This window comes from Taudactylus pleione, unplaced genomic scaffold (genome assembly GCF_031769625.1).
Source record: "Taudactylus pleione unplaced genomic scaffold, aTauple2 ptg000611l, whole genome shotgun sequence".
Taxonomy (NCBI): domain Eukaryota; kingdom Metazoa; phylum Chordata; class Amphibia; order Anura; family Myobatrachidae; genus Taudactylus; species Taudactylus pleione.
The window spans coordinates 26782-53905 of NW_028285013.1; the positions used below are offsets into that span (position 1 = coordinate 26782).

Here is a 27124-nt window from a genome sequence, read left to right on the forward strand (position 1 = left end):
CTATTATTAGAGATTGTTATATATTATAATTAATAGTGGGTACATTACTTTAGATTCTATTTATTGGCAGCACAGATGGTGTAATGGTTAGCGTTACTGCCTCACAGCACTGAGGTCGTGGGTTTGATTCCCACCACTGTGCAGAGTTTGTATATTCTCCCTGTGCTTGCGTGGGTTTCCTCCCACACTCCTAAAATATACTGGTAAGTTAATTGGCTCCCAACAAAAATTAACCCTAGTATGTACATGTGATAGGGAATACAGACTGTAAGCTCCACTGGAGCAGGGAATGATGTGAATGGCCAGATGTTCTCTGTAAAGTGCTGTGGAATATGTGTGTGCTATATAAATAATAATAATATATAATTTGACACACACACACACACTATTATGTGTATAAATAAATAACATTAGACTGAGCATACTGTAGATTTTAGATTATTTTAATAAGATTTATTTTTGTGTATTTTGATCTTTCTTTATTTTGTTGTGTTTTTAAGTAACCACTGTAGTGGCTTTTGATGTAATAATAAAGGTTTAGTTTTAATTGGACTATATTGCAAGACAATGTGCACTCGTATGGGATTCTTTGCTTCTCTTTTCTTGTGATGTGGTTTTTGATTTGTCCTGGAGTAACACCCCTATAATAATAACATTGGGGAACAGTCAATCTGTTGCCAGGGATTTAAGAGTCGATTTTGATTAATTTGTGCTCCTGAAAATTAATATGCCATGTTTATTTTTCAATTGCCTCTAGTTTTTGAGTCTTTAATATTTATGAAAAATTAAATTAAACAATGTTAAAAATAGTTAAAAAGATATATTTTTTTATTCTGATTAAATTTGATTAGTAAAATGTTATAAAAAGACAGGATAATTGTGCACATAAGTGTTAGGAAGCTTTGAGAACTGTTTTTTGTAGGATTTTCTTTTGTATTCTTGTAGCTCGCAGTCCCTCTGCAGACTCCAACAGTAATCGGCCATCATGTGATGATCCCACCTTCCTTGATTTCTTTCTTCCATTACCTGAATATCCTTGTGGAACCATTCACCCTGGTCTTCGCTTAAATCTCCTAAATTGGACGGGAAGTGATCTAAATGGCTGTACAAAAAATGTACTTTAATACTCATGTTGGCACCTACTTTCTAAAAACATTTTAGCATGTTGTGGACTAATTCATGATAGTTGTCTGCCTTGTGATTACCTAAACATTTTTGAATGACAGAGACATAACTCAGCCATGCTTTAGATTCGGTTTCAGTCATAGATGTGGTAAAATTTGGATCCTTCACCAGTTTCCGTATCTGTGGCCTGTCAAAAATTCCTGCTTTTAATTTTTCAATACTAAGAGAAGGAAATGTTCAACAAATATACGTGAACAATCGCCTGACTTGTCCAATGCTTTTACAAATTGTTTCATTAAACCCAGTTTGATATGGAGAGGCAATGCACTGCCTCCTCACAGCTTTAGTGAGGAGATTTGAATGTGTTATGTGTCTCAAACGTGACTATTAGCTACGTTATCACAAATAAAACAAATTCTTGTTGAAAGAAGGTAGTTGTTATAAAAGCAAAACTAAGTAGATTCTGTTAAGTAAAGCAGGTCTAGACTAGTAAGATACTTAAAATGGAGAAAATAATATAATTTTAGAATTTTTCATTAATTTGAAAACTGGAGCCAATTCAGTTATAGTGAAGATCTAATGCGAAAATAGGACCTGCGAGCACTCTCAAACTGATCTTAAATCCTTGGTAAGAAAAAAAAATATATTTTTTTGTTCCCCAGTATAATTATTGATATGATTTGAATATCAATATGATATCCGAAATAGGGTGGTCTTATAAATGCACTTTTTTGGTGCGACCCCATATTCCCCCTACTTTTCCCTCACCGATCAAGAAGTAAACAATAAATGGCGCCAAAAAACCACTACCGCATAATATGCGGCACACAGAAAAAATAAGTTATTCAATAGACAATTTTTGGTTGTGCTGTTGTGCCTCCTGAGGATGATTTTATGTGGACTGAAAAGTTGAGATACCATTAAGCCCTGCTTGTGATAAGTATGACATAAATTAAGAATTTTAGTGAATTTCTAAATCTGGCGAGTGTCCCCTTTTTTGTGCTCTATGTTTGTACTCCCTTTTAGAAGTCGTGGATGACACCCCAGTGGCTGACAATATTGAATGATAAGAGTGTGACCGTGGATCTTTGAAGAGGGGGTGGATCAAAATGCCAGGAGGGTGGGGCTTAATCCAGGTCATGGCAGGTGGGTCCGTAAAAGGATAGAAGAAAAAGGAAGGATGGTGAGTGAGGCCCCCTATGTGTGGGGGCCCCGGGATGACCACCACTATTGCCCTGCCTATAATCTGGCCTTGCGTATTTTTACCAACCAGCACAAGGCTCAGTGAGCCAGTCCTAGTTGTGGAAATATGGGGGACATAATGAGTAGAGGTCAGCCAAATTCTTTGCAACCAGCTCTGAACTATTTCTAGCAGGGGTGTAATGCCACAACCTTTCACTGGGTCCCCTGGCCAAAGCAATGATAAATATTGTCTTTTACTGGTGAACTAGAGGCAAGCATCCCATACATGCTGGTACTCAGAGAACCACAAGTACCAGCATTAAGGGTTTGCTGGTATCTCTAGTTTACCTCCAAAATAAATATTAATAAAAACCACAAGACTCACACACTGTGAAAGTATAATTTTATTAAAACATACATTCATTCTCACATTCACACTCACACATACACACCTATAATCTCTGTAGCCATTCACGTTCCCCATAATTTCATGTAGCATCCAGGACACTTGTAAAAAAAATCCATACTTACCTATTCCTACTGTAGATCACGTCCTCCTCACTCCAAGTAGGCATCCACAGGGTTAAAGCAAATAACAAATATCCGATCCAAGTCATACAGGAGGAAGTGTATGTGTTAACACATACACTTTCCCTGTCATTACAGAAACTGGCAGCCAATCAGCAAGTGCCTCAATAAGAGCTGCCTTCTGATTGGCTCTGAGAGGTCAGCCAGTCTGTCAAACTTTCCCCTATAGACTTCAACTATGGGAAGCGCCATAAAAGTCTGTGGTGGGAACCGCTACATTGGCCGTATTCAATTTGAGGTGAAAAGTCCAGACTTTTCGCCTGCTGGACTTTTCGCCTCCTTCGCCTGTTTTCCAGGCAGAAAATTATCGTGCGCATGCCCGATATTCCCCGTATTCAATTTCAAAGGAGGTGAAATCGGGAACCAGCAAAACTTGGATCCGCAAAAAAAACGGGAATTTTCGGGAAATAATCCTAGGTCCCCCCCTAAAGATGTCCAGACATGGGGGATCACTATGGGTACCCCCATTTTTGCTGGCAGAAGAAAGTCGGGTTTTTAAATAGCCGCAGCAGGTGCATAAATGCGACTTGGAAGAAGGTGATACAGAAAAGCATTTAGAAGGTTCTTTTGGGAAAAATAACTATGCCCATCAAATTTGGGGTACTTGAAAATGGGTGCAAGCATATTTGTAAGTCCCTTAAATGATTTAAAATTTTTTTGTAAAAATGCACCTGCCGCTACTCCTGCAATGAAGAAAACACCTGCCGCTTATAAGGGAACCCCTCTGGACTCCATTCCGCTAATTTAGAAGTGTGATCCCTTTTTTTTTTTTAAAACCCCAAAATTTCAATTATTTTCGTGGGGTGTCCCTATTTTTTTTTTTTACTTTTTTTCCACAGATTATTTTTAGGAACCATTCCCAGGGGTGCAGGCTTATTTTTATTTAAGCCTGCACCCCTAAACCCCAATTATGCACTTTTTTTCGCCTGCTAATGCAAGCGAAAAATTATGCCAGTTTTATTACATTGACTTTTCGTACTGGCGAAAAGTCAATGAAATTGAATACAGAGATATTGGAAAAAGGCGAAAATGACATCATCGGCGATAAATTATCACCAATAACGGACTTTTCACCCCACATTGAATATGGCCCATTGCATCCTATAATGGGAACTACATTTCCTAGTGGAGAGCTGGAAGCAGCGTGATAGCCACTATGGTGGCTACTTTTGTGGCCAGAATGGAGAGACAAGGCAGATATCTGAGATTACTTCTGCGGTACCACCATATCAAATAAAATTTTTTGGGGTACTCCCTGAAAATGTGTGTGTTTTTGAGGGATATACCACACATATACTTTAATAACTATGCACCCGAATCTTGCAGGAGTCAGTGTCCTCCTATATACTCCAATATAATACATGAAGAGGGGGCCCCAGCCCCGACCACATCCTCCCAATGAACCATTTTTTTTCTTTTATCACCTGCCACAGCCCATTATTAAGCCCCGCCACCAGTGGCAACCCTCCCGCACTGTCACCTGGTGCAGAGAGGGATGCTGTGCAAAAGAGGCAGGGGGAGTGGTCATGTGGAAGGGAGCATGGCCTCGCAGCCCGAACCCAGGCCAGGCGACAGGGGGAGACTAGGGGCACAGCCGCAATTGCCTTCAAGGTTCTCTGGGGCCCACAGACAGACCTAACTGTAGCTGCTGCTCGTTGCTCTGCTGCTGCAATGATGCAGGGTGCACTGCAGGCATGTACAGGCCCTGTCACTGCATGTCCCATTGCATCATTGGCGGAACATCCAGCCGACGCATTGCATCCGGGCCTGCGGTAATGAGGGTGCCCGTAGCAGCATTAACAGCAGCGGGCCCTAGAAAAGAAGGAGGAGGTAAACCGACCCCTTCCCCCCACTTGTCTCCTCCCCTCTTTTCATCTCCCATCTCCTCCCCTCCCCTTACCTTCTCCTCTCTGACACTGCAGTTGCTGGGGGCCTTACGTCACACTCTAGTAACTGGCCCCGGTGCAAAAACTAGGTGAGAGGTGGCCTGTGTACCCATTGGGCTCTTGCTTGGCCCTGTTGTGTTGGCCAGTGCCTGTGCACAAGGACTGGGTGAAAGGTAAGTTCCTTACTAACAGTATTGTCCCGATTATTCTCTCTCTCTCCTTGTATTGTTCTTCCTTTCTCCCCCACTGATACTTTCCCTTCATGTCCCAGTAAACTCTTCCAACACAAATAGCCCCCATTACACCCTCCGACAGAGGCTTCACTTTTCCTCTGCCCCTACCCTTCCCCACCTGCCTCTTCCCATCACCCTCTACCATTGCCCACTGCCTCTCTGTCACCCTCTCCCTTTCACCTTTACCCTGTCACCCTCTTCCCATCACCGTCTTCCACTCCCTGCCACCCTTACCCTGTCACCTACTGCTTCTCCGTCACCCTCTGTTTCTCCCTATAACCCTCTCCGTCACCCTTTCCCTGTCATCCAACGCTTCTCCCTATCACCCTCTGTTTCTCCCTATTACCCTCTGTTTGTCATGCTCTGCCTCTACCTGATACCATCTCCCTGTCACCCTTTCTCTTTCATCCAATGCTTCTTCCCATCACCCTCTTTCTCTCTCCATCACCCTCTGGACAGACTTCTGCTATATGACAGTCACATTGGTTATACTCATTCGCAGACAGGCGTCTTCTGAACCGGGAGCCGGGGATGGGGAGGGTCCTAAAAAAATATATGTACCAGGCCCCGTGATTTCTTTTGCAGGCCCTGCCAGAACCCCCTTGGTTCCGTGCTTCTTACTTGTTAAGCGGGTGCCGGAGGTGCAGACTGCCCTGTGTGTAGTGCTGGCTTAATACTACAGTGCAGCACCTGGCTCCTGTCACTGAGGGGGAGTCTGCACCTTGATGTCACTCAACAGTGGGTGACACCTCAGTGCGGCCCGCACCCCCTTCTGTTGCCAATGCCTGCCCCTACTGGCATTTGGATCCACCCCTTCTGTAACACACAAAATAAAGCAGATGTGAGAATAAACTTTTGTAACTAGTTCAAATGGTAACATTCTGTTATTCAGTGAGTAACATTGCTAAAGAGAGATTATACAATGTAAGTGGTATACATGTAGCGAAAGTTAATATACGGCTTATATAGGAGGTAATGTTTATGAATAGAAAATAACCTTTATATTAGGGTTGTTCAAAAAGTAATGCCTAAATGCTCATAACTCTGAAATAATATGCAATATTTATTTGAAACTTTGTCAGTTTGTAGTTTAATATGTCTGCTAGCTATATATGTATTTTTGTTTAGCTAGTCCAAGAAATACCATGTAATCCAAGATGAAACAAAGAGCCGTCATTGAATTTCTGGAAAAAGAAGGCTGCAGTGCTACAGAAATCCACAGAAGACTGAAAAAAGTGTATGATGAGTGTTCAAATGACTATAGCAATGTCAGAAGGTGGATGAAGTGTTTTCAATTGGGAGAATAGTCCGTGTGCAACAAACCTCATGGTGGCAGACCATCAACTGCAGTGACAGCAGAGAACCGACATAAAGTCAATGCCATGATTCAGAAAGACCATTGTGTGACCATCAGAGATATAAGTGATGAACTGGAATGTAGCCATGGCACTGTAAAAGCACTATTCAATGATTTGGGATATCGTAAAGTGTGTGCTAAATGGGTTCCAAAGCAATTAACCAGGGATCATAAGGTCCATAGGGTGGAAGTGTGCAATGGCCTTTTGACCAACTTTGAAGCCAACCCTGAGATGTTTTTGGAAAATGTCATTACAGGAGATGAGACCTTGGTATTCCTTTATGACCCAGAAACAAAGGCCCAATCAAAGCAATGGAAAAACCCAAGTTCACCTAGGCCAAAAAAAATTAAATCACAGTGATCCATAAACAAAGCCATGGCCACATACTTCTGGGATTGCCAAGGTGTTATTCTCATTGATTACTTGGAACCAAACCAATCAATCAACAGTGATCAATACATTATTACACTTAAGAAGCTGAAAGAAGCCATCCGCAAAAAAAGGTCAACAATTCCACTGTCAAATGTCATCTTACACCATGACAATGCCAGACCTCACACTTCGATGGCAACATCTGCGGCCATTGCCAAAATGGGGTGGACAATAATGCTACATCCACCATACAGTCCTAATTTGGCCCCTTCTGACTTACATCTCTTTGGCCCTCTCAAATACTGTCTCCGGGGTCAACATTTTGAAGACATAGAGGTTGTTAAAAACACCATACGTTCCTGGGTCAAACACCAACCACTGGAATTTTTCCAAAGTGGATTCACAGCTTGGGTTGAGGCGGAGAAAATGTTTGAGGGTAGATGGTGAATTTTTTGAGTAGAGTCAGTCTGTTACTAAGACTTCAAAGTAAGTTACTGCAAATTTTCAAATCTGTATCTATAATTAAATTTGAGTTGTGAGCATTCACGCATTACTTTTTGAACAACCCTCGTATATCCATTTATAAATATATACTCCCATTCTATTGTTATAGTGTGCAATATGGATGTAAATAGTGAATCTGTGTATATGTAATGCTTCATTTAAAAAAAAATTGTTGTTATGAAGATGTGGTTAAACATTGTTCAGTTGTGAGGTAGAAGCCATAGCAAGATTTTATTATTACACCCAGGGTAAGGGGTTAGCATACCTCCCAACATGACCCTCTTCAGGAGGGACACAATGCTCTGGTCCTGGACTTCACTGGGAAGAGGTAGGGCTGCAGCGCAGTTCAAAATTTAAATAGGGGAGCCACACCAACTGTCATTTTACACACTGCCAAACATCACTGGCTGGGACTCACTGGCAGTTGGTGTGACTCCCCTATTTGAATTTTGGACTGTACTGCAGCCCCACCTCTGGAGCCGCCACCAATCATAAATTACCAGGGAAGTCCAGGACCAGAGCATTGTGTCCCTCCTGGAGAGGGTCATGTTGGGAGGTATGGCTTAGAGTTGCTTGAGAAGGGGCCAATAGTAGCTTAAGAGCCTCAGAAGCATCTAGAAACTGCACGAGCCACCTAAGAAGGGCTCGTGCAGTGAGCGGAAAGGAGACACTCATGCAGGGGTGGAGGGAGTATATAAGAGAGAAAGTCTGGTGCTAGCGCCAGTCTGCAGTCCTCCTCACCAGTGCTCCTCTCCATGTACTCACCGGAGCTGTCTGTCTGAGGTCAGCAGCAGCTGGGTAGTTGAGAGGTGGAGCCCGCGTGAGGCTATTGTTCGTGCCTTGGTGCCGGAGGAGACTGTCAGAAGCCCCCCCTGTGACAGAGATCCGGGAGGCGGGACCCTGCAGTGACAAAGTCTGGAGGCAGCTGTAATAAGTTCCCCCTTTGATGGAGGTGCAGGAGGCAGGACTTGGCCATGTCAGCTGCTGGCAGGGAGCGTTGGTTGCGCGGAGGCTGATGCCCTCAGCCGGAGGCGGGTTTCAGGCTAGTCAAACCAGCCTGATAGAGCGCAGCCAGGGCTACCACTAAGTTCAGGCTGAAGGCTAAAAGTGGAACCAAGAGTCAGCTCCCACTACAAAGGTCAGCCCGGAGGCTGAGTCTGTAGCATCACTTGGCTCTGAGTACAACACCAAGCATCACACTTATTTACCATAAACAATATCCACTCTTCATTAACTGTTCATAGGTGGAATATCTATCTATTAATACCCCAGACTCACCTGCATGCTGAGGCAGATAGGAGGAGGAATTATAAGGGATATCTAATCTACTTTCTCCAGTGCAGGAAAGAAGAGGGGGGTGGGGGGCTGCTCCTGCAGCGATAACACTAAGGGCATCCAGCTTGAAACACACAGAAGTTGGGGGAGTGAATATATTTATAAGCTAAAATATAATAGAGGAGAACAAACTTATCAGCCTACCAGATACTCTGCCTAAAAACTGGGTCACAGAAATATTATAAGAAGAAACAACAGTATATTTAAGTAACAGTAGGAGAGCAGTGTAATCGCTATTGTAGATTCATTGAATAAAGTCACCAAGGATTGGCCTAGTAGTCAGGTAACAGGTAACCGATTTATTCCACCATAAATCCTTCTCTGGCTTCTACAGAATAATGACACCTTATTAGGAAGTATAGTTCTATGGAATGTTACCAGTACTTCAGAAAGGCTGTATAATATACTTCCAGGGGATACAGGACTTGAGGTTATCAATAGCAGCCTGGTGACTGTCAAAGAGTGGATATCAGTAATATTGGAGAGCGGCAACTTAAAAGATAAGGAGCAAAGGGGGGCCTTAAGCCTTGCACTATATATAGACATAATCTTCAATTCTTTGGAATTCAACTAATACATCCAAGCTTAGAGTCCTTCACAAAAGGATTTATACTTCTCACAGCAGAACTCTACAATTACTTACCCAGGAACTCAGTTAGAAGGAGACATTCAGGGAATTAAACTATTGGTACATGTATTGTAATGTGCAAGTAAAACTGTTTGTATTATTGAAATGTTGAAAAAGTTATGATTTTCAAACACAAATAAGACAAAACCCTCATATGTATAAATTGTATATGTGTATACTTACCGAGAGGATTGAGAATATATTCCCGTTACTCCGACCTGAGGAAAGAAGAATAGTATATTGGTAAGAGTCAATGAAATAAATGTAGTTTCTACTGTATACTGTATAGGTGAGTTGGTAAAACTACTAGATGAGTTAGGTAACCCTTAGGATATATACAGTCAGGTGCATAAATATTGGGACATTGACAGAAGTTTCATATTTTGGCCTCTATTCACCACCACAATGGCTTTGAAGTGAAACAAACAAGATGTGCTTTAGCTGCAGACTTTCAGAATTAATTTGAGGGCAATTACATCCAAATTAGGTGAACGGTGTAGGAATTACAACAGTTTCTATATGTGCCTCCCACTTTTTAAGGCGCCAAAAGTAATGGGACTATCAACTCAAAAGCTATTTCATGGACAGGTGTGGGCGATTCCCTCGTTACTTCATTATCAATTAAGCAGGTAAAAGGTCTGGAGTTGATTCTAGGTGTGACATTTGCATTTGGAATCAGTTGCTGTCGACTCTCAATATGAGATCCAAAGAGCTGTCACTATTAGTGAAGCAAGCCATCATTAGGCTGAAAAATCAAAACAAACCCATCAGAGAGATAGCAAAAACATTAGGTGTGGCCAAATCAACTGTTTGGAACATTCTTAAAAAGAAAGAACGCATCGGAGAGCTCAGCAACACCAAAAGACCCAGAAGACCACGGAAAACAACTGTGGTGGATGACAGAAGAATTATTTCCCTGGTGAAGAAAAACCTCTTCACAACAGTTGGCCAAATCAAGAACACTCTCCAGGGTGTAGGTGTATATGTGTCAAAGTCAACAATCAAGAGAAGACTTCACAAGAGGGAATATAGAGGGTTCACCACAAGATGTAAACAACTTGTGAGCCTCAAAAACAGGAAGACCAGATTAGAGTTTGCCAAACAACATCTAAAAAAGCCATTACAGTTCTGGAACAACATCCTATGGACAGATGAGACAAAGATCAACTTGTACCAGAGTGATGGGAAGAGAAGAGTATGGAGAAGGAAAGGAACTGCTCCTGATCCCAAACATACCACCTCATCAGTGAAGCATGGTGGTGATAGTGTCATGGCGTGGGCATGTATGGCTGCTAATGGAACTGGTTCCCTTGTATTTATTGATGATGTGACTGCTGACAAAAGCAGCAGAATGAATTCTGAAGTGTTTCGGGCAATATTATATGCTCATATTCAGTCAAATGCTTCAGAACTCATTGGACGGCACTTCACAGTGCAGATGGACAATGACCCGAAGCATACTGCAAAAGCAACCAAAGAGTTTTTTAAGGCTAAAAAGTGAAATGTTATGCAATGGCCAAGTCAATACCCTGACCTGAATCCGATTGAGCATGCATTCACTTATTGAAGACAAAACTGAAGGGAAAATGCCCCAAGAACAAGCAGCAACTGAAGACATTTTCAGTAGAGGCCTGGCAGAGCATCACCAGGGATGAAACCCAGCGTCTGGTGATGTCTATGCGTTCCAGACTTCAGGCTGTAATTGCCTGCAAAGGATTTGCAAAAAGTATTAAAAAGTAAAAGTTAGATTTAGGATTGTTTAGTTTGTCCCATTACTTTTGGCCCCTTAAAAAGTGGGAGGCACATATAGAAACCGTTGTAATTCCTACACCGTTCACCTGATTTGGATGTAATTACCCTCAAATTAAATCTGAAAGTCTGCAGTTAAAGCACATCTTGTTTGTTTCACTTCAAAACCATTGTGGTGGTGAATAGAGGACAAAATATGAAACTTCTGTCAATGTCCCAATATTTATGCACCTGACTGTATATTTGTGACACCCTACCATAGATCATAGGATTTAGGCTTACCTAGGCAAGCCTACCAAAGTGTACTGCTGCATTGTTTAGCTTGGGTGGGAGGCACTAGTATTCTAAACCCAAACCAGGATCACATAAAGGATAATTATATAGAATTTTATCTAAAGAGCATTGTGGCTGCAATACAAACAGGATCTAGTAGTGTGATGATATGGGGACTGTATACAGGACATTATTATTTATAGTAGGTGTAAGGTAAGTTCTGTGTCATTTGCATGCTTTCTGCTTTACATACACAGACTCTGAGGTTATTCCCCCATAGACTTCATGTGATATAAACAGTCTGTCCTGGTGCTCAGAGATCTGTGTGAGTGACAGCCCAGAGACATAAAGATGGTTCCTCTGCAATATCTTATCTGTCTATTTTATCTGTACATGCAAGGTAGATTGCTATGTTATACTCACTGGAGTATACAAAGGCCCATAATACAGTATTTTAGCTCCACTATAGTATTTTATTAGCTATAAAAGGTCTGTTATTAAATATATATTGTTTTTATTTTTCAAGCTTACAGGGGAGAAATAATAATGACTCAAAATCCAGGTTATATCTTGGTGTCACCGGGAGAGACATTCACCGTCTTTTGTACATCCAGCTCCAGCACTTATTACAGTGCTATTTCCAAATATGAAGTAAATTGGTATCAGCATAAACCAGGACAAACTCTAGAACTCCTCATCTATTACGCAACCACTCGTCACTCCGGGGTCCCAGATAGATTCAGTGCAACTGGGTCAGGAAATGATTTCTCTCTGACAGTCACTGGAGCGCAGGAAGGAGATGCAGCCAGTTACTACTGCCAGAATGATTACGGAACCCCCACACAGTGATACAGAGCAGTACAAAAACTTACTTCTCCTTTTAGTTAGCTTTTTTGTTATTCACATGTTAAAATGCATTACTATACTTGGTACATAGCTTTACATAAACAAAAAGTGCATTTTACTAAGGGCCAGATTCAAAGATGTACGCAAACCCGATCTGCAATGTTTCTGAGTCTGTGCAGGCGCCAGACCCGTTCTGTACATGTGCAAAACTGGATCTGCGTGATTGCTCGCAAATCCTCCTTAGCCGTAGCATGATTGACATGCTGTGGTTTTAGGGGGAGGAGCATGGGGCAGCAACCGGAACCGTTCTCCAAATTGGAGAATGAGGGCTTAAATCAAAGGTGGACATTACTGCAGACATGACGGTGACTTTTTGTGAAGTCTCAGCAGCAATAATATGCAAATGCTAGTTTCATCCTCCCTCTTGTGTTCTAGCATGCGTCAGACAGTGCAAGGCCTGGGATGTGCACTTTCAATGACCATGGACAGCGCAACTCCACCTGTGGTTCTGAACACACCACAATCAGTGCACTAGCACATGCAATATTGACCCTTGTACCAGCCTATTGCAGGTGCAGTGTCAAATGAATATGGCCTATAGGACTGCGACTTCTACATTTGGTAACGCAGCTGACACGCTCATGACCCTCCCATAACACGGCAAAAGGACAGCAATTTTTTACGTACACTAGAGACCACCTCCCATGTTTATGCCGGCAGCTCCATGTAGAAGATGATTGGTTGCTATGGGCAACATCACTTCTATAAACCTGCACTTTAATAAATATACCCCTTAGTCCAGGGGTGGGGAACCTTTTTTTTGCTGAGGGCCATTTTGATATATTTAACATTATTCGTGGGCCCGGTGCAGGTCACTCTCAATCTGTGTGACATCACATGGGGGGCGTGGCCACACACACCGGTGATTACAGCAATGCCCGGAATATTCTGAGGATGCTCTGGGGTGCTGTAAGGGCAGCGGTGTGACCATCTGAAGCATTCTAACTATACTCCAGGCAGCACTGCTGCATAGATTCTGACTGCCGGTGCAATTATAGGCACCCTGCTAGCCAGATGAGGGAGGCAGTAAAAAGCTCTGAGTGCCAGACCAAATGGATCTGCAGGCCTTATATGGCCCCCTGGGCCTGAGGTTCCCCATCCCTGCCTTAGTCTATCATCTTGTGACTTCAGGGGAGCACCAACATATTATTTTTTGAGAGACGGCATCTTTGTGTAAAAGGAATAAAGCACTGGCTATTATATCATATACAGATATATTTGATGGCCTCAATGTTAGATCTCACATTGTATTCATCAGAATATGTTGACAAAATATTTCCACCTAACATGTTTCTCCGACTTTTGCCTAAGCTGTTTCCTACCATTCAAAATGAAATAACTTCCCATTATATTGTATTTTCATAACAGCTTATTAAATCGATATGCAACTTCTCCATGATAGAGAACTGACATCCGATGAGATATAATGTGAATCATTTACATATTTCCTGTATTACATGCAAAGTATCTAATGTTATTTCCCTATAGACTTCATGTGACATAAATAGTCTGTCTGGTGACCCCTGATCTGTGTCTGTGACATTCAGGGGAAATAAAGATGATTTGTCTGACATATCTGCTCTGCCTCTGTTATCTTTACATACAAGGTACAGTCATATTTTGTATTAGTTACATTATATAATAAATATACTAGTGCAATATTGATGTAGATATATTAGGACATATCTTTTGTTACTGTCACCATTTATTGTATGTTGCCTTTGTGTTACTAGCTTCATATGGAGACATTGTGATGACTCAGACCCCAGAACACATCTCTGTCTTACCAGGAGGTACAGTCACCATCTCATGTACATCCAATTCTAGTCTCTATAGCAAATCAAATTCCAAGGATTACTTACACTGGTACCAACGTAAACCGGGACAACCTCCAAAGCGTCTTATCTACTGGGCAAGTACCCGTCAGTCTGGGATCCCTGAACGATTCACTGGAACTGGATCAGGATCGGATTTCAGTCTCAAAGTTAAGACAGTGAGTGCAGAAGATGAGGCAGAGTATTACTGCATGCAGCATTATAGTTACCCTTTCACACAGTGATACAGAGCTGTACAAAAACTTATGAACCTCTTCCTGTTGCTGAGCTTTCTGAACGCACAGATGTTGATGAGCCTTTCACTTTTTATTGTAATTTGTACTCGTTCATTTTTTAAACAAGAAATCATTATTACATGTTGTCTGTTGCTACTTTATATAAACAGGCATATGATTATCCCATAGACAAAAAACCTTATGGTTTCACATGTCCCATCATGGCTGCTTAGACATGATCTAAAAATTCACAAAATTCTATTGAATTTCTGCCACTCAAACTTCAAAAAGCAATGAACTTACGATCATTAAGGCTGACGCATTAAGTATTTTATTTTATTGCACCTTCACCTGGGGGTCGGCATCCTTTAAGCTCTTTTACATAGCTTCCGCTTCCCCCATTACGTCTACGGCATCTTCACCTGAAGGGCGACGGCCTTTAAGCTCTTTTGCACGGCCGCCGCCCATCCAGGGCTTCCGCGGAGTATTCTTGCTTCAGCTGGTCTTCTCTCCAGCATCCTGGCCGATGGACTGAATGGACGGCACCTCTCGCTGGCTCTCTATAAACCAGCCGAGGGAGCGGGGTGATGATGTTGCAAGCCGTGCTTGGCTCGCGGCGGCCATCTTTGAATTTTTGAAAAGGGCATGCTCGGTTTACACCATTGAAGTCAATGGTGAGAACAGCTCATTTGCTGAGAGGCGTAAGGCTCGCCTCTCCCAGCCAATGATCGCTCCGCACCAGGATTTCTGAACTGAAATCCCAGGTGGAGCTGTCATTCTGGTAGTTGTATCCTTAGAGGACTCTACTAATGTATGAGGGTACGCGTATTTTCGTGTGTTTTTTTTGCCAAGATCCTGGATTGTCTGAAGAGGACAGATCCACGCATAGGAGGAGGTGAGTATGGAATTTTTATTACAGGTAATCCATAGGATTATCTACTTGGAGAAGAGAACAGATTGGCTACAGGGATACTAGGTGAGTATGTGAGATAGTGTGTGCATGTGTGAGTACATGTGTGTGTGCATGTATGTTCTAATAAAATTTTACTTTTCTACGGTGTGTGTGTTCTGTGGTTTTTTATTATTGATTTTGCTGTGGAACTACAGGTACCAGCAGGCCTGTAATGGCAAAAATGCTGATACTTGTGGTTCTCCAAGTATCAGCACACAGGAGAGCCTCCAGGGGTGACGGGGCTATCAGCCTGGGATGCCCTGGAGAGGAAGACCCCTTTCTTGGGGGTCCCCAGCTCCCCAGGGATCCCCAGCCTGGGCTGACTAGTGGTAAGGGGTGATGCTTCAGCTGGGGGACCAGGTGAAAGGGCTCCCCTGGCTGTGCATCATCCCCCAGTAGAAAGAGTCCAGTGCTGGTTCTGGTAAATACAGGGGGACCCTATGCATTTTTCCCCCCTGTATTTCCAGAACAAGGGCCAGCTCAGAGCCCAGTGCTGGTTGCGCTGAATACGGGGGACCCCTATGTCATTTGTCCCCCATATTTTGGCAACCAGGACTCGTTCTGAAAAGCCTGGTACTGGTTGGGACCCTTACATAATTTGTCCCCTGTATTTAGCACAACCAGTTGGGGTCTCCAAAGCCCAGTGCTGGTTGTTTTTTGGGGGGCGGGGCCATGCCATTTTTTATATTAAACACAGATGCAGATATCACGGATTGTCCAGATCCCAGCCTGCATCTGTGTGCTGCTACATCCCACGGATCCGAACACTTGCCCATACCGCCAACCGCACTGTCACCGCTAAGGAACACTACCATCCCCTGGGTCCTTGCCGCAGCTAAGGACTGCTACCCCTCCACGCCTTTCCCCCGGGTCCTTCCAGCTTCCTTCCCCCTACTAAAGCCCGCAAATGATGGCCATCTTGGTACACCCAAGTGAAGCCACAGTGAGCACATCTGCTTGAGGCTCCTTCTGCGGCTGCGCAACAAGTTGAAATTTCCTATCAATTTAATGGTGCATTCTTGAGGTAATAGTTAAAAAACTGTAACTTTCTAATTTACCTGAACCCCAAAAGGCCCTACCCTGGAACAATAGCTACCTAATAAAACAAACCCCAAGTCTAAATACGCCCCCTACCCTGAGTTATGCCTTCCCCAAAAAACTGAGAATATCAGCAAAAAGTGACAGAGATTTAGATTACTCCCAAATCCTCATTTTTTTATGTTTTTGCCCTGAAATTTGGCAAGCATCACCGAGTGACAGTTCTACCCACCTGTGCAAAATTTCAGCCTGGTACCTCCTATAGCTTTTGAGGTGTAGCCCCTTAAACACCATGCCCCCATATCCAGAATTCTCTATGGAGAAATCCATTTTTTTTAGATGCATCCTTAATATAAGGGCCCAACTGTGCCATTATAATACTGCAATAGTTTGTACTAAAGTGGGAAATCCAGGAGCAGAGCTTTGTTTACCTGATGGAAGGGGCCATTTTGGAGGATGAGTAAGTGCAAAGTCCAGGAGCAGAGCACTGTGTCCCGATGGAAAGAGTCATGTTGGAGGGTGTGTAAGTACAAAGTCCTGGAGCAGAGCATTGTGATGGAAAGGGTCATGTTGGAGTGTGTGCTAAAGGTGGTATCATAAAGTATACAGTATATGGTGTTTTTATAGGAATTTTTATAATACAGTATAACTGTATAAACAATTTGCTCATTTTCTTCCCTGGATAGTTCACTGAAAAGTGCAGCCTTACACCATCCTAGCAGCTCACAGACACAATTCATCATACGTAATTTACGGAACATCCAGGATACTACTGAATTTACGAGGTCTCTTCTAGATTATGGGGAGAGCAGGCTGGTTCCTCACATGCTGCTCACCAGGTGGATTGATGAAATGATTCAACACAAATTGTGTCAATGTGGCCCTATCCCCCATTTACAACATTGTAAATCATGTTTTTTTACAGCAAGGAGCGGGTCCACTATCCTGCTATTGTGGCACCATACCCCATCTGCACTTTCCAACTGTCTGCCCCCTTCCAAAGGGGATAGCTCAATGCCAGAAATCATGGCTTCTTTATAGCAAGGAGTCAGCCAGTGTGCAATTCATGTCGACCATAACATTTGTTGTCAAGTTTGTCTGTCTTGAACACCAGTCAATGAAATCAGCTCATTTACAACAATTTCCCAGCAAATATCTTGTGCAAGAAAATGAAGTGGGAACCGACAGTTTTTATTAACACAATCTGGGATGTAATTTCCATGGGCAACACATTTCTGATATTTGTCAGTATGTTCGATCATTACACTGCAGTGAATATTACAGTATTAGGGGTCTATTTACTAAGCATTGTTAGGAGACAGAGTGAAATGAGATAAGGGGCCAGCCAATCAGCTCCTAACTGCCATCTCACAGGCTGTGTTTAAAAAATGACAGTTGGGAGCTGATTGGCTGGCACCTTATCACTTTTCACTCTGTCTCCTCACTGCTTAGTAAGTAGACCCCTTAGGAGTAAATTTACTAAGAATCATGTTTGGTCGAGATTGCAACCATTAACCATTTTCAATAACTCAGAAATTTACTAAAGGTATACTCGGGAGAGATTTCTCTATTGAAAACGACAAATCTTGGGTGAGAATGCAAACACGAATCAATATACCATCAGCTAAACTTGCAAGCACTTTTCAAAGCAAAGAATACAACTCGGGAATTTACCAAGAATCATGATTAGAATCAGGGGTGTAATTGTAGCAAACGTTGACCTAAATAGAACTTTCAAATATATTACCCCCTGAGCTGCAAGTTTTGCAGAAACATGCACAGATGACTGTGATCTGTGTATGCTTCTGCCTGTAACAGGGATCTAAAGGCTTAATGTTACAAAAAATTATGTAGTGGCCTTCCCCCCACCAAAAGCATAACCAGCCTTGGGGTTCTGAACCAGTCCTGGTTCTTAAAATACGTGGAAAAAACTAGTAGGGTTACCCCGTATTTTAAGAACCTGCACTGGGCTCCCTGAGCCTGTCCTGGTTTTAAAAATAGAGGAAAAAATGCGTGGGGTTCCCGCTATATTTTTAAAACCAGCACCGGACTCAATTCTAGCCAGGGTGTCATACCACAGCCAGGGGACCCTTTCACTAGGTCCCCCTGGCCAAAGCATTATCAACCCAAGCTAGTCAGCCCAAACCGGGGTTGTTGGGAGGTGGGGACCCCACATAAAGGGGTCCCCCCCTCTCCTGAGCACACCAGGCTTATGCTGAAGCCCAGGTCTCTTCGCTGTCACCCCTGCCCAGTGGGTGCAGGGGTAATGGTGGGGAATATTGTTATGTACTATTTTTTTATACAGTGGAACTACAGGTGCCACACTTGTGGAACTACAAATGCCAGCAGACGGATGGCACCCATACCCCCACTTTAAAAAATTTTTTAAAAAAAAGATAGTACACACACACCATAGAAAGTACAAGTTTATTATAGACCTAACACACTCACACATACTGTACTTACCTTCTGTTAGATGTTCGGTCCCCTTGTCCAAGTAGAATTCCCACGGTTTACCTGTGAATATAAAAAATCCAATACTCACCTACCTCCTGGTGCAGGTTGGTCCCCTAGTCCAGTAGCCTCCAGGAGTCTTGGAAAATAAAAAAACAAGTCCACGATCCATCCTGGACATGTAGTGCTAACACATAAATCTCTATAGCGCAGAATGACAGAGTCCGGCATGCTTCTATCATTTTTTCAGGGGCCGCCAGCCAATCAGAGGCTACTCTACAGTTAGCAGCTGCTGATTGGCTGTGACCCACATGCTATTAACTGACAGCCACGTGGGTCACTGCCAATCAGCAGCCGCTAACTGTAGAGCGGCCACTGATTGGCTGGCAGCCCCGGAGAATGACAGGGTTGTCTTAACAGCAGTGTGGGCCCTGGGCAAAGCAATGCACTGGGGCCCCTACCCACCCATTCACGGGAAAATATTTTAAATGGTCAATAAAATTAAACCCTCCTGCATGCCCATCAGACCTCCCACACATGCAGAGAGACTCTGTCTGACTGATCTGAAGCCGGCGGATGAAGTGAAACTGGGACTGTGGTGAGTACTCATCACCGGGGGGATTAGGTGGGGGAGGTTAGTTCAGAATACAGTGCACCGGCAGCCGGCTTATAAATATATCACAAATTTACCAACTGGCTGCGGCTGCAGGAGGGCAGGTTGGTGGGCCCCTACTAGCCGCAGGCCCTTGGGCAACTGCCCAACAAGCCCAATGGAAGAGATGGCCCTGCTCCCAGTCTCTGTCATTCTGCGTTGTAGAGATGTACATCTATGTGTTACTACATACATCTCTACATGTCCGATGGTTCGTATGACCGTTATTTTGCCAAGATACAGGACCCTACAGGACAAAAGGACTGACCTGCACCAGGACGTAGGTGAGTATTGGATTTTTTTTCAATGATAAACCTGTGGAATTCTATTTGGAAAATGGGACCAAACGTCTGGCAGAAAGTAAGTACTGTATGTGTAATAAAATTGTACTTTCTACTGTGTGTGTGTACTGTCCTTTATTTACTATTTTTGTACAATGGTGTATGGGTGCCGGCCGCCTGCCGGCACTTGTAGTTCCACAAGTGCCAAAGGGCAGGTATGTTGGCACCTGTAGTTTCACTGTAAAAAACAATAGTAAAAAACAATATTCCCCACTATTACCCCTTCACCCACCGTCCAGGGGTGCAGGGAAGAGCCACAAGCTTCAGCATATGCCTGGTTGGGGTGATTATGCTTTGGCCAGGGTGACCCTGTGAAAGGGTCCCCTGGCTGTGGCATTACATGCAGGCACCCGGCCCTTGCAAAATTATGCAAGTGAACACAATGACGCCGCAGCACAAAAAGCAGGCACCCAACAATACATAATGCCATCCACTTCCCTTTACTCACATCCGCAATACCTCTCAAGACAGTGAAGACATCAGTAACACTGAGAACCATCAGACCCATACGCACAATTGTGGTTGACCTGACCCTCACTCACAAACTGCTAAACTTCCTGTGTGCATGTAGACCTCGTATACCGTTGCAGGGGTTAATTATGCACGCCCCTGTAGCGGCATTCAAACGCACTGGCACGTCTGCGTTCGCTTCACCACCCCCCGTCACCACCCCCAAACGGTCACTTCCTGTCAATCATTGTATGCTGTCACGGCCTGCTCACTGCAGTCGCAACCTGGTCGCAGTGGTCTGTTTGCGCATGCACACTGTGACTCGTACGCATATATGTGCAGTGCGAAACAATCGACCAAGTTCGTGCAAATTTGCGGCTGCGTTCCTTGCTGAATCAGGCCTTATGTCCTGTGCCAGTCCCAGGACTGGCTCAGGACTGTGCAGCCTTCTTGCTTGTGAGAGTTGGGCCACGGTCAGATATAGGAAACTCGCGTGATAAATACTGATTACATACACCATCGGAAAACACGCAAATCAGCAAATCACGATTCTTGGTAAATTTGAGAGATTCAGCAGGCTAAAATCACCTGAGTTTTAGCGATGCAAATCGAATTTCTACTTGGCTAAACTCGACCAGACATGACTCTTAGTAAATTTACCCCTTAGGGGTCTATGTACTAAGCAGTGTTAGGAGACAGAGTGAAAAGTGATAAGGAAGTGATAAGGTACCAGCCAATCAGCTCCCAACTGTCATTTTTCAAACACAGCCTGTGAGATGGCAGTTGGGAGTTGATTGGCTGGCACCTTATCACTTTCTTATCACTTTTCACTCTCTCCTAACAATGCTTAGTACATAGACCCCTTAGTGTCTTTAACACATTCACTGACTGTTTGATTCTCTCAGGTGTTACGGATGTGTCCTCACACATCTATGCTACATTCAAACCAATCTGTCTCATCACCATATAGCAGGGGTTCCTAACCACGGTCCTCAAGGCACACTAACAGTCCAGGTTTTAAGGATAGCCATGGTTGAGCACAGGTGACTTAATTAGCACCTTAGGTATTTTGATTTACCCATCTGTGCTTAAGCATGGATATCACTAAACCAGGACTGTTAGTGTGCCTTGAGGACCGAAGTTGGGAATCACTGCCATATAGCATACTAAGGAATACTTACCGACATTCATCTCCCTCCTTCTGGGAGGGGGGAGCCAGGCTTTTACAGTGGTGTGGTAGAGGGAGGCATGGCATGGCAATGATGCTGAATTGGGGGTGGAGCATGGGGCGTGACCATACAATCACATAATTGTGGCCCCACCACCTGTTCACAATGCTAAGATTAATGGCATTGTGAAGCAGGGGGTGGGGCCACAATGATGTGATTCAGCGCATATCACAATACCACCCGCCCCCCCGATGCGGGGGTGTATTTTGGGGATGCAGGGGGGGAGATCCAGGGCAATGCGGGGTATACAAGGGGGAGGCCGTGGCCAGGAGATTTTGCTTCTTTTTCAGGGGGGGTTGTGAGCGCTACATGGTTTTCGGGAGACTCAAGGCCATCTCGGGAGAGTAGGCATGTATGCACTAGGGAATATATACTAAACGTCAATTTTGATCAATTTTAAATTTATGAAAATCGATGAAAACAAAGCTGAAACAAACTGTGGTACCCTACCCCTCTAGGAGTTTCTCAGTCACACCAGGTGTCTGATCCCATGTAGCATATGGACACTAAGGGGTATATTACTAATGGTCAATTTTAATCAATTTAAAATTGATGAAAATCGATCATCATTGATGTTGTGTTTCTGGGGCTCAATCACACATTTACTAATACTTAAAAAAACTAAATGAAAATTGTCTGTTAGTAAATGTGTGATTGAGCCCTAGAAACAACACTGATGTTGATTGATTTTCATCGATCAAAATCAGTTACAGAAAAATCAACCTTTAGTAAATATACCCCCAGGTGTATGAGGATATATCTGAATAATTATACTAGCATAGGTTAAACTAATGTATTCTCTATAAATCACTGCAACAATAGAGGATATATGGTGTTTTCAGAGGGTTCTAATCATAAAAGACAACTGTACTGTAAATAACATTTTGGGACCTATTTATTACTGAACACCTAAAAATGGGGAGTAATCAATAAATATTTTAATAATATATAAACACAATTAGCCATACACTGATACTGTGAAGGCAGCTGCCAGGGGCCTGATAGGTTATTAGTGATTTCAGATACATTTCTGCAGAATGTGACTTTAAAATATCGACATTCACAATGCAAATGCTGCCATAATGTCGACATGTTCAAAATGTTGATAGTCAGAATGTCGACACGTGACATTTGCATTACGGTTATGTATAAGGTGGGTGTCGTTCTGATCAGAATACTGGGAGATCATCTTCTGTATGCATAATAGGATATACAGATTAGATTCAGGGGCAGCAGCCAGCAGGTATATTTAATTGCTATATATTACTGTTGAAATTAACTTCTGTTAATTTGAAATTGAAATCGATATGTACTTGCCCAATGTATATACTTGTACCTACTTATTGACACCTAAGATAGAGAACTATCTTAGTAGGTTATCTGGTAAAACAAGCTACAATCGTACTGTAACTGTATATATCAGAATCAAAACAAATGGACAAATATAATAGAGTGAGTTTAGAAAATGTGAGAGAAAACTGTCACATTTTTAAACTCAGCCAATGTAACAAAGTCACAGAACATGGAAACTTGCACGTTTTTCAGACTGAAAAAACTCTAAAGATTTAAACTCTCATCCAGGTGTTTCCTGTTTTGAAAATACAACTCGATCAATGTACTAGAGGCTTATGTATCAAAGCTGGGAGAGAGATAAAATTGTGAGATATAAAGTAATAACCAATCAGCTTCCAATTTACATATTGCAGGCTGTGTTTATAAAATGATAGTTACTGTAGCAGCTGATTGGTTGGTGATATATATATATTTTTTTATTTTATTACTCTCCTAGCTTTGAGGTGAAAAGTCCAGACTTTTCGCCTGCAGGACTTTTCGCCTCCTTTGCCTGTTTTCCAGGTGGAAAAGTATCGCGCGCGTGGCCGATATTCCCCGTATTCAAGTAGGCGAAATCGGGAACCAGCAAAACTTTGATCTGTGAAAAAATACAGGAATTTTTGGGAAATAATCCTAGGTCCCCCCTAAAAATGTCTACACATGGGGGATCATTATGGGTACCCCCGTTTTTGCCTGCAGAAGAAAGTCTGGTTTTTAAATAGCCGCGGCAGGTGCATAAATGCGGCTTTGAAGAAGGTGATGCAGAAGAGCATTTAGAAGGTTTTTTTGGGAAAAATAACTATGCCCATCAAATTTGGGGTACTTGAAAATGGGTGCAAGCATATTTTTAAGTCCCTTAAATGATTTTTAAAAATTTATCAAAAATGCACCTGCCGCTACTCCCGCAATGAAGAAAACACCTGCCGCAAATAAGGGAACCCCTCTGGACTCCATTCTGCTAATTTAGAAGTGCGTTTCCTTTTTTTTTTTTTAAACCCCAAATTTTAAATATTTTTTTTGGGTGTCCCTATTTTTTTTTTTTACTTTTTTTAACACAGTTTATTTTTAGGGACCATTCCCAGGGGTGCAGACTATTTTGTAAGCCTGCACCCCTAAACCCCAATTCTGCACTTTTTTTCGCCTGCTAAAGGCAAGCAAAAAATTATCTCCGTTTTTTTACTTTTTGCACCTGCGAAAAGTCAATGAAATTGAATACGGTGATATTGGAAATAGATGAAAATTATGTAATCGGCAATAAATTATCGCCGCTAACGGACTTTTCGCCCCATATTGAATTTTGCCCTTAGTGTGAGAGTTTTACTGCTAAACTCTCACATTTTCCAAAGTGTGTATCAGGAGATGACAGGGATCACCCATGTGGGAACCATGTAACGCACTGAGCAATACCCGTTCAAATGACTGAAGTATCTAAGCAATTCATAGTGAGAAAATGTATCACCACATAGTATCGCCTTGAAATGTTGTATCAACATGTATTAATTGGCACATTAACAACAGTTGCTTTGTAACTGCTACATACTAGAAACTAAGGGCCTGATTTATTATGGATCACTCTTGCGATCGCAGCTGTGATTACTCACGCAGATCTGCTGTGAAAATATGCTAATGAATGCATTTGCAAAGACATCACACTGCGAGCATATGGACGCCCACTAACTCCTACCAGGGCCGTAACTAGGGTGGTGCGACCAGTGCCATGGCACAGGGCACCACAGGGCAGGGAGCGCTGTTTGGGCCTGTCAATTTTCCTGTTTATTATGATTCTCACTTCTAGCTTCCTCTTATTTTATCCCCAGCATCTCCTGGCCTCCCCCATCTCTTCCCTGGACCTTCTCCATGAGGCTATGGCCCTTTTTCAAGTTCACTGTCTTCTGTCCCTATTTAAAAAATGGGGGGGGCACTAATGCTCTCTCTGGCACAGGGCACCAAAAAGTCTAGTTATGGCTCTGCCTCACACTACAGCTATCTCACATCCGTAATACCTTGCAGAGCTGCGTAAATATCGGCACCATCGAGTAGTCCCTCACACACAATGACCACAGGTCAGACCTTACTCAGAGATTGCTAACCTCATCGCACGCAGTGAGTACACAAGCTCCGCATTCTGTAACTAATATATGTACGCCCATGCAACGGCGTTCAAACAGACAGGCACGCCGGCCACTCCTCTGTCACCACCCACAGACGCTGATGTCACGTACCTCCATCTGCGATTGCTTTCTTTCTGCAAGCGTGATCGCAGAGTGATTGCAATGCTAACTCATGCACGCACAGTGCGATGCAACCGCATGCGCAGTATGTGACAATCGGCCAATTGGGTACGTAGTCGCAGTTGCATTACATAATGAATCAGGCCCTAACTTCCAGGGGAGTTGGAATATCAGAGTATGAAAGACAGACCTGTATAATATATTTATTACTATGAAATAAAAGTTAAATTAGAATATACAAGAGGACAATACTTTTTATAATATAAGTCAAACTGCTTTAAATAGAAGGGATATGAAAGGACAGAATACATATTAATAGATTATATTTCTTTCCTACTATGTACCATATTTTATTATTATTATTATTATTATTATTATTATTATTATTTTTGCTAAGATCAGGACTTGATGCATTTGAAGTCACTAAACTGATTAATAAATTATTTTTCAATAAATTTATAATTTTTAAAAATAAAGAAATAAAAATATTAACACATTTATGAAATACACAAAATAGTCTTTATACTCTAATAATAAAAGGATAAGGTCTCAATATATAAAACACCCATTCCTTAAAATAATTTATATTAATATTGTTTTGTTTTATTTTTACTAATTTATGAATTCCACTGTATGTCTAATGAAATCTAATATAACAGTTTGTCAGAAATCCCTGGTGCACAACATTTAATAGACTTACTTGTTTCTCTCCTGTTGTGTCATTGATTTTCATGTCTAATGAAGGAGCACATCCCTCATAATCTCTAAATCAGAGACAGATATTATGAAGGGATTTAGGGACTAAGGGCATGATTCAGACCCACTCACAAGCACTAAGCGCTTGCAAACAGGTCAATGTTTGGCGCCTGCACATGCGTCGCCTCCGGCGTGCACTAGTGCGAGCCCAAGCGAGCGACTGAAATTCAGTCGCTCCGGGCCTCACTACAAGACGGGGCAGCTGTCAATGGTGAGTAACAGTTCACCACATTTTGTAGACGGGGAGGGGAGGTGGCTGCACAAATGCAGGCGTTCCCTTAGGAACGCCTGCCATTTGTGGGCGGCCCTACTGACATCACTCGTGATGTCAGTAGTGGACTTCCTGCTCTATTAGAGCAGGGAGTCCACTCAGGCTTGCGGGAGCTGAGACCCTACCACAGGGTCTAGTCACAAGCCCAATGGTTGCATTAATCATGACCATCGCCAGGTCATGAGCAGCCTGGAGGCGGATTAAAAATAAAAATCTTCCCTGATTCAGAGCGAGCGCTCACAAACAGCGAGCGTTCGCAAACAGCGAGCACCTCTGAATCAGGCCCTAAGGGCCTTATTCAGTGTTATATGCAAACATGATGTTTGGAGTGAACCTGGTGCCCTATGCGAGGTACATTGATGACATTTTCTTTGTTTGGAGAGAAGGAGGGGAGACTTGTACATTTTTGTGAATTTTTAAATTAGAACGATAAAAATATTAGATTGACATTCGACATACAGGAGGAATCAATCAACTTCCTAGATATAACAGTATCAATGTTATATCTTGAAACTGTTATAACCAAAACTTATATAAACCCACTGATTCCGGAATCTGTCTGCCAGTACTTGTCATCATGTAAATTGGATTAATTCAATTCCCAATAGTCAAATAAAAAGACTCAAGAGAAACTGTACTAGTGAAAGGGTCTTTTTAGACAGGCAAAAATCATGGGTAATAAATTCAAAGCCTGTGGCTATAACTTAAATAGGGTTAACAAACCTATAGAATCAGTGAAAAGAACTGACCAAAAGGAACTTTTATCTACAGCAAAACCTTTAAAACAAAAAGGGGATTACCAATTCGCTTTAATTTCCCAATATACAAAAGAACACAAGATGGTCAAAAAAGGTATTTAAAAAACATTGGCCATTGTTAAAGAGGGACCCTGTTCTTGCACCAATATTACCAGATACACCTAAGCATATTTATAGAAGGGCCCCAACTTAAATTCCAAGCTCGTCTCTGTTTCCCTTCCATCCACACAAACTCCATTTTGTATTATATCAACAGGTTTTTATTGTTGTGGAGATTGCATAGGATGTAAAAACATCAAAAGGGATGGTACTAGTAAAACAAAGGTGACTATTATTAATGGCCATGAAGTAAAGATCAGGGAATTTATTACATGCAATACTAAAAATGTGATCTATGCCATACGTTGCACCTATAACACAATTTTACATAGGTAGAAATTCACGTCCCCTGAAGATCCGAGTTGTCAATCA

At 42.5% G+C, this 27124-nt stretch overlaps 1 long non-coding RNA gene across 1 annotated transcript; it reads right to left on the reverse strand.

The window, feature by feature from the left end:
- Positions 1-903: 903 nt before the first annotated feature.
- LOC148480504 (uncharacterized) lies at positions 904-14093 on the reverse strand. Its single transcript, XR_015871974.1, has 3 exons — positions 14002-14093; positions 9395-9429; positions 904-1102 (listed from the first exon to the last, which is right to left on the reverse strand). It is a non-coding gene; the product is annotated as an uncharacterized LOC148480504 (long non-coding RNA).
- Positions 14094-27124: the final 13031 nt, after the last annotated feature.